At 55.0% G+C, this 7,252-nt stretch overlaps 1 long non-coding RNA gene across 1 annotated transcript; it reads right to left on the bottom strand.

The window, feature by feature from the left end:
• Window positions 1-276: 276 nt before the first annotated feature.
• Window positions 277-3,246, bottom strand: LOC130544244 (uncharacterized). Its single transcript, XR_008960390.1, has 2 exons — window positions 3,159-3,246; window positions 277-931 (listed from the first exon to the last, which is right to left on the bottom strand). It is a non-coding gene; the product is annotated as an uncharacterized LOC130544244 (long non-coding RNA).
• Between the last annotated feature and the right edge of the window lie 4,006 nt (window positions 3,247-7,252).

The raw sequence follows: 7,252 nt of genomic DNA, 5'->3' as shown, positions 1-7,252 counted from the left end.
TTAATCTGCTTTCTTGGGGATTTCTACCGCTAGACTTCCCAATCCCTTGATTGTTTTTACTAACCTATATTTAATTTCTGAGTAATTAAATTTCGAATTCATTTTTAATATGATCTTATTATTTCATGAAATCTCTCTTACCTCTAAAACTATCAGTTGCTCAGGCGCCTGGCTGGCTCAGTCAGTCAGAGCACATGAGTCTTGGTCTTGGGGTGGTGAGTTTGAGCCCCACAGTGGCATGTAGATTACTTAAAAAAACAAACTTCAAACAAACTATCATTTTTAAAAAAGATTTTATTTGTTTATTTGTCAGAGAGAGAGAGAGCACAAGCAGGGAGAGCGGCAGGCAGAGGGAGAGGGAGAAGTAGGCTCCCCCCTGAACAGGGAACCCGACGTGGGGCTCGATTCCAGGACCCTGGGATCATGACCTGAGCCAAAGGCAGACGCTTCACCAACTGAGCCACCCAGGCATCCCAACAATCATTTTTTAATTGAGGTTTTTCTTTGTTGTTGTTTTTCTTTTGTTAGGTAAGCTCTACGCCCAACATGGGGCTCTAACTCAGACCCTGAGATCAAGAGTCACATGTTCCACTGACTGAGCCAGCCGGGCGTCCCCCAGTTGCCATTTCTTAGGTGTTTTTCTGCTTCTCACATTACTCCTATATTCTTGTGGCTTCCTTTTCTCCCATGTGTGCTTTGACCGCTGCCTCTCTCTGGCTGAAGGCTTCCTCAGATGCCCGAGGGTCCTTGGCTTCCGTTCAGGTCTCATCAGCAGGAGGCACAACCGTTGGGTAACTGCGAGCAGGAGCTGGTTTATGGCCCCGCCCAGAAGATCGGCTCCTGGCAGCAAAGATCGCTGTCTGTGAGACTCACCGATGGAGGCCGAGCGCCTAGAATACAGTCCCGCACAGCAGGTGCTCAGTAAAGCTTCCTGGGAGGGAGGAAGGAGCAAACGGTCACATAGTGACTTTCTCATCTTTAAATGTTGACCTTTTCTCGGGGACCATTCTCTGGGACATTTTCTAGAAAAGAGCCCTCTCATCTCATTCCTGAAAATGCAGTCCTGGCTTTCAGGAAGCAGGTGGGGAAGGGGCCAGGTCTCCCCACTAGCATGCAAATTGTTATTTTTGTCCATATGCTCCTTTCACCTGTTTTACTTGGTGTTCCTGAGGCTAGAGTCATGCCCTTCCTATTTTTTCAAATCCTACCATATGCCTGGCACTGTTCTCTGCATTAGGGAACAAGGTCTCTGCCCCCATGAAGCTTACAATCTACTGGGAGAAACATAAAATAGACAGAAAAGAAAATATACAAACACACATACAAGTCGGGTAGTGACAGATACTATGAGAAAAAAATAGAGCAACAAAAGAGGATGAAGAAGAACAGGAGTGTGTGTGGTCGTCCTCAGAAAGACCTCTCCATGGAGACGACATTGCCTGAGCCAAGTCGATATCTTGGGGGAAAGTTTTCCAGCCTGAAGTTCAAGTGCAAATTCCCCCAATGCTGGAGAGTGGGGAGAAGGGGAAAAGGTGTTTGAGCCCCTGGTGGAGGGAGCCAGGGCCAGACAACATAGGCCTCAGAGACCACAGTGAGCTCCTGGATTTCACTGTAATTGTGAGTGGGGGCCACTGGAGGGTTTGGCCAGGGGAGCCCAGATCAAACCTCCATTGCAAAGTCTCTGGGGGCCTGGCAGGCTCGGCTGGTGGAGCAGGTGGCTCTTGATTGGGGGGGGGCAGCGAGTAGCCCCCCACGTTGGGTGTAGAGATTATTTAAAAACAAAATCTTAAAAGAAAACAAAGTGTCTCTCTCTGGGCTGTTGGGTATGGAATAGGACCAGGAGCGAGAGCGGGACTGGGAGCCCGGAGGGTAGAGCTGGGGCGGGTTCAGAACGTGCAGGAAGGCAGATCTGACAAGATGAGCCGAGGACTGGGTGGCAGGTGAGAGAAAGGAGGTCAGGGATAGCTCCTGTGGGTTTCGGCAATTAGGCAGTGGTGGGGGGTGCTCAGGGCAGAAAGCAAGAGGGAGTTTGGGCCGTTGAGAAGTGAGGGCTGCTGGGCAGGCGCCCTGGCGGACCGCGAGTGTGCGGACCACGTGCGCTGCAGGCCACACACGGATCCGGAGGCTCAGAGACACCTTCACAGCGGGGAGCTTGACATGACCGCTGGGGAAGCTCGTGCACTCAGGGCAGGGGGGAGGCCTCCTCTGGGGAGAGGTCTGCAGGGGTGCAGGAAAGACCTGGGGGCTTCTCTGCCCTCAGCCGCCCTTTCCCAAGCCCTCCCCATTTGCAGCCCCGGCTTCTGCAGCCTGAGACGGCCTGGGAGCTGCAGAAGCTGGCACCCTCACCTGGGGCCGCCCGTCCCACAGCGGCTCCCTCTCCCGAAGATAAGCCCCACTCCCCAGCTGCTGTCCGCCTCCAGAATGTGCTAGGCCTCTCAAGTGATGGGGTCCCTCTCTCATCCTGGGGAAGCCGTACCATTACCACACCACGATCCCACTCACTGTACTGTGGTTTTGAGAAATACGTACGATTAACCCCTCCCATTCCCCCGAGTCTCTGGAAGGACAGGGTCTGAGTGTCACCGGTGAAATAGCCGAGGATCAAAGCCGGGCAGACCTACTTCCAGTCCCAGCTCAGCCACTTACAGGATTTCGAGCCTGGAAAGGCTTCCAACCCCTTCAGTGCCCCTCGGGGATGGAGGTGACCCCACTCCGCAGTTACCGACAGAAGAGGCCTGTTCTCTCTCCCTTCCCACCTCCTTATAAACCCAAGTCCCCGGAACACATACAAATTCAGACGGAAATAAAAATAGACAGAAGGGGGCTGAGAAAAAAGGGGCAGCTGGCCTCTCGGGGCTGGAGGCCCACCGGAAGTTCGGGCGTATTCCCAGCTCGATCCCTCCTGTTCACTCAGCCACCCCTCTGCCTGGGAGCCGGTGTGCCCGCCCCTTGCAGCACAAGCCAGGAGGCGCCCTCCATCTGGCAGCAGGGGCTCCATTTGCACGTGGTGGCCTCAAGCCCCGCAGGCCCGGCTCAGACCCGCGGTGCCTGCGTGAGCAACGGCCACAGAGGTGACATACCAGACACCACTGCTTGCTTATGCCCAGCATCCTCCCCAAAAAAGGACGACTGGTTCCTTCAAGTGTTCCCAAACTTACACCCTTGCAGTACCGACGTCCTGGCGAGCCTGGCTCCCTGCCGCGGGCCACGTACGCCTGCCTGTCCCACGCCCTCTCCCAGGCTGCGCCAGAGAGGACTTTGCTCAAGGACGAGTTTCACAACACTTCCAACAGCAATGCCAGATTTATCCACATGTGAAAGCAAACAGCGCTCTAGAAATTTCTAGAAGTTTAGAAACTGTATTGTTCTTGTCGCAAGGCCCCTATTTTTGTCATGCTGTTTAGGATTCGGGAAACAGGATTCAGTCCCATGGTCCCCAAATCAATCCTGACACAACTCCTTTACAACACCACTCTCCTCGGGGCGCCTGGGGACTCAGTCAGTGAAGCGTCTGCCGAGGGCTCAGGTGGTGAACTCAGGGTTCTGGGATCAAGTCCCACACCGGGCTCCCTGCTCAGTGGGGAGCCTGCTTCTCCCTCCTCCCCCTCCTCCCCCTCCTTCCCCTCCTCCCTCTTCTCCCTCTCCTCCTGGCTCCTGCTCTCTCTCGCTATCTATGTCTCTCAAATAAGTAAATAAAATCTTTTTAAAAAGAACAAAAGAACATCACTCTCCTTAACAAAAATGTGGGTAGATGCCCGTCGGCCTCGCCCCGGCGAAGACTGCCCCCGGCCAGCAGCTAGCGGAGCGCACTGAGCATGAAGCCTCCGTCTACCAGCGGGGGGGCGCTGACCCGCCTGCGGTCCCTGGGGGGACATGAATCCCAGCCTCGTGAGGCTACCGTGAGGGTTGAGATGACAGGTGTGTGAAGCTCGTCCATCACAGACGCTGGACAGTGGTCAGAGTTACTCACCGGAAGTGAAAGTGGCGCTGACCCTGTCCCCTGGATGGGGAGGGCCACGGGAGTCCCGAGAGCACAGCTGTCCCAAGCTCACCAGGGACGCTCCGCGGAGAGACTGGGACTTCACAGAATTGTCAGTTAAACGACAGAACTCCCAGTGGAATTTGAATTTCAGATGACAATGAACACCTGAGTATAAGTATGTCCCAAATACTGCATAGGACATACTCGTACTCAAAAAGTATTCATTGTTTATCTGAAATTCAACTTTAACTGGGTATGCCCTGTTTTCATTTGCTAAATCTGACAAGCTCGAACTGGAAGAGAGTGTAGCCTCCGTGGGCTGGGACGTGGGGCGGGTGGGGGGGGGCAGCTTGAGCGCCTACACCGGCCAGGCCGTGGACTAGAGCACCCAAACCCCGGGAAGGCGCTTATTCTTCCTCGCTTTTCGCAGACGAGAACACTGAGATGCAAGACTGCTGCTCGTTAGTATTTAAACCCCAGCCTTCCTGGCTCCTCAGCCCCTGTGTCTTCCCAGGCGCCAGGCGCTCCCGGGGCCGCAGGGAAGCAAGGGAAAAGGGCCTGAATACCACAGTCGTGTGCAGGTCCACCCCAGGCCTCGCCACTGTGGACGCCGAGGAGCCAACAATTGTTGCCGTCGTTGTCATTTCTTTTTGGGAGTTGAACAAACAGCTAGACTTAGAGATTGCCACTGCCTCCAGCCTCGACGCTCGACCAGGCTGCATTTTGAGCTTCTGCGAACGTTCCTTCCATGCTCGGTTTTGGGTTCCATGATGTACATCCCCAAAACCATCCCCAAAGAATAGTACCCGGATGCCAGAGTGTTACATCCCTCCTCCATCAGGTGCCAGGAAAAGTCCTAACAAGACAGACTCATTGTAGGTCATCTTGCCCCCACGAGTGCTATCCCCAAACAGAGGATTTCCTAACAAGATAGACATTAGAACTACAGAGGTCGGAACCACAATAAAATAAAAGCACATTTTCTTCAATTTATATCTTGAATTCCACTCATTCTAAATTCAGCACAATGATAGATACCTTCCACTTATGCAGAGTTCAAGGACAAGGAAATAAACAAAATCCTAAAGTGTGAGGACTTTCACCAAATTAGGTCTGCGCCAACGCAGGGGTGCTATTGTCTACGCGGTCATCCTCTTAGAAAGCCCAGCGGTTTAATTCCACAAACCCGCCCTGGGCATGGAGCTGTCGGAGGCGCTGACGGCCGGCCGCCACGACGCTCTGGTCCCCAGAGCCCGTGCACCGGGAGCTGACGCAAACTGAGACCAGTTCAGAGGAACTTCAGAAGGGAAGGGACCAAGCAAACTTTGTAAAAGACGAACGGTCACGGGGACCCAGGAGAGGAAGGGATGGATGCCCGCGGCGGGGAGGTCTGACTGGAGACGGACCGCTGGCCAAGGCAGCTGGCTGGGGCAGAGAGAGAGAGGCAGAGGCGGCCGAGGGAGGAAGAACCCCGGAACCAGGGGGGCCTGAGCCACACCGTCGTCTAACGTATCCAAATGTAGACGCCAGGTTCCAATGATGATGTCTTGTCAAATCCTATCACACCCACTTGCTTCAAGTAAAGGTCACACACCTGCATTATTACCCCTATAGGCCTTTAACTAATGATTTATAAGTATAGTGGTTTTTTAAAAGATGCTAGTTTCCCAGACAAAACCACCCTCCCAAGTCCTGAGGCCCTTCACGCACATTCCAACACAAGGAACACACACCCGGACCAACAACGGGCTCCTTCTCTTGCCCCTGACTCCCACCAGCCCCTCCGCATCACCGCCCCTAAACTCCCTCGTTAAGCCGGGCTCCGGGCCACACACGCACGCGTGTTACCAGCTCCCCATACACCGTGCCAGACAGGAAACACATTTGGAGGATTTTAAACAATTTTAAAATGTGCCTTCAAATTTTACAACTTGCTTTACTTGCCGGAGGGAGGAACCAAGCCGCTCGTATAAATATCACCCAAACAGGCCAGTTCTGCATCCTACCCAGCTCGGGGCTCTTGGTTTGTCGGTGTGAGGCTTGGGGTGAGTTTGAGGGGTTTTGTTTATTTTAATTTTTTTTTTCATTTCATCTGTGTCTTCTACGGTCACTGGCCTTCTCAGTCCTCTTTATTTTATAGGCGCTCCGGTAGCCAGGGGAGGACAGACTCCAGCAGGCTCTGGGCGGCCTGTGCGGGGGCACCTCAGGCCAAGAGCCTGCTGGTGGGGGGCCGGCAGTCCCTAGAGTCAGGGCGCCTGTGGCGCAGAGAAAAGGCCCCTCTCCTCCACCTGGAGGGAGCCAGCCGGGTGAGAGGCACCCACCTGGAGCCCCGGCCTCCTGCCCGGTGCCCACGCACCGGCCTCTCGTCGGCTCACAAGCCCGAGTCCTCAGTTCACCAGCATCCTCTCTTTGTTGTGTTTTCTAGCAGCTGCAGTGAGGAAGAGCTTACATGCAATAGTATTCACACATTTTACTTCTTTATTTATTAAAGATTTTATTTATTTGAGAGTGAGCGAGCGAGCAGGAGCAGGGCCTGCGGCAGAGGGAGAAGCAGGCTCCCTGCTGAGCAGGGAGCCCGATGCCGGGCTTGATCCCAGGACCCCAGGACCATGACCTGAGGCTGAAGGCAGACGCTTCACCCACAGCCCCCCAGGCGCCCGTATTCACACATTTGCAGTGTCCGGGTTGACGATGAGCTTCAGCAAGTGTCCTTGGCCGGGTGCCCACCACCCCACAAAGGTAAAGACGCTTCCATGTCCCAACAGAGCTGCCTCCTGCCCCCTCCAGTCCGACTCCCAGCCCCACGCCCACCCCCTCTCCCAGTCAGATACTCAACTGCTTCCGGTCATTGTCCATTAGATCTGCCTGTTGTAGAATTGATTCACCTTTTCTAGAAGTGCGCTGTGGCTGGGGTCAGACACTGCTCCCTGCTGGCCCTAGGCCTTCTCCCACCCCGCCAGGCACCCAGGCGCACCTACTGACACGCAGGCTCAGGCTGCTGCGCTCTGCACCAGGAGGGCTCTGCTGGGCGCTGGAGAGAGGTGGGCAGAGCGGGGGGAGGTCTCGGGAATGTCCTCGGCCTCCTAGACGGTGGGGACAGAAGGCAGATCGGTGGCTGACGAGGGACTTGGGGCCTCAGGGCCTGATTCTGGGCCTTTGGTGTCAGAGTATGGACAGGTACCCTGTCCCCAACCTGCGCAGGGGCCCAGCCCCACCCGGTCCCTCAGCCCCTGCCCCTGCCCCTGCCCTGGTGGTGCCCTTGGCTGCCCG

This window comes from Ursus arctos, unplaced genomic scaffold, assembly GCF_023065955.2.
Source record: "Ursus arctos isolate Adak ecotype North America unplaced genomic scaffold, UrsArc2.0 scaffold_2, whole genome shotgun sequence".
Taxonomy (NCBI): domain Eukaryota; kingdom Metazoa; phylum Chordata; class Mammalia; order Carnivora; family Ursidae; genus Ursus; species Ursus arctos.
This window is presented reverse-complemented; position numbering and strand designations above follow the sequence as displayed.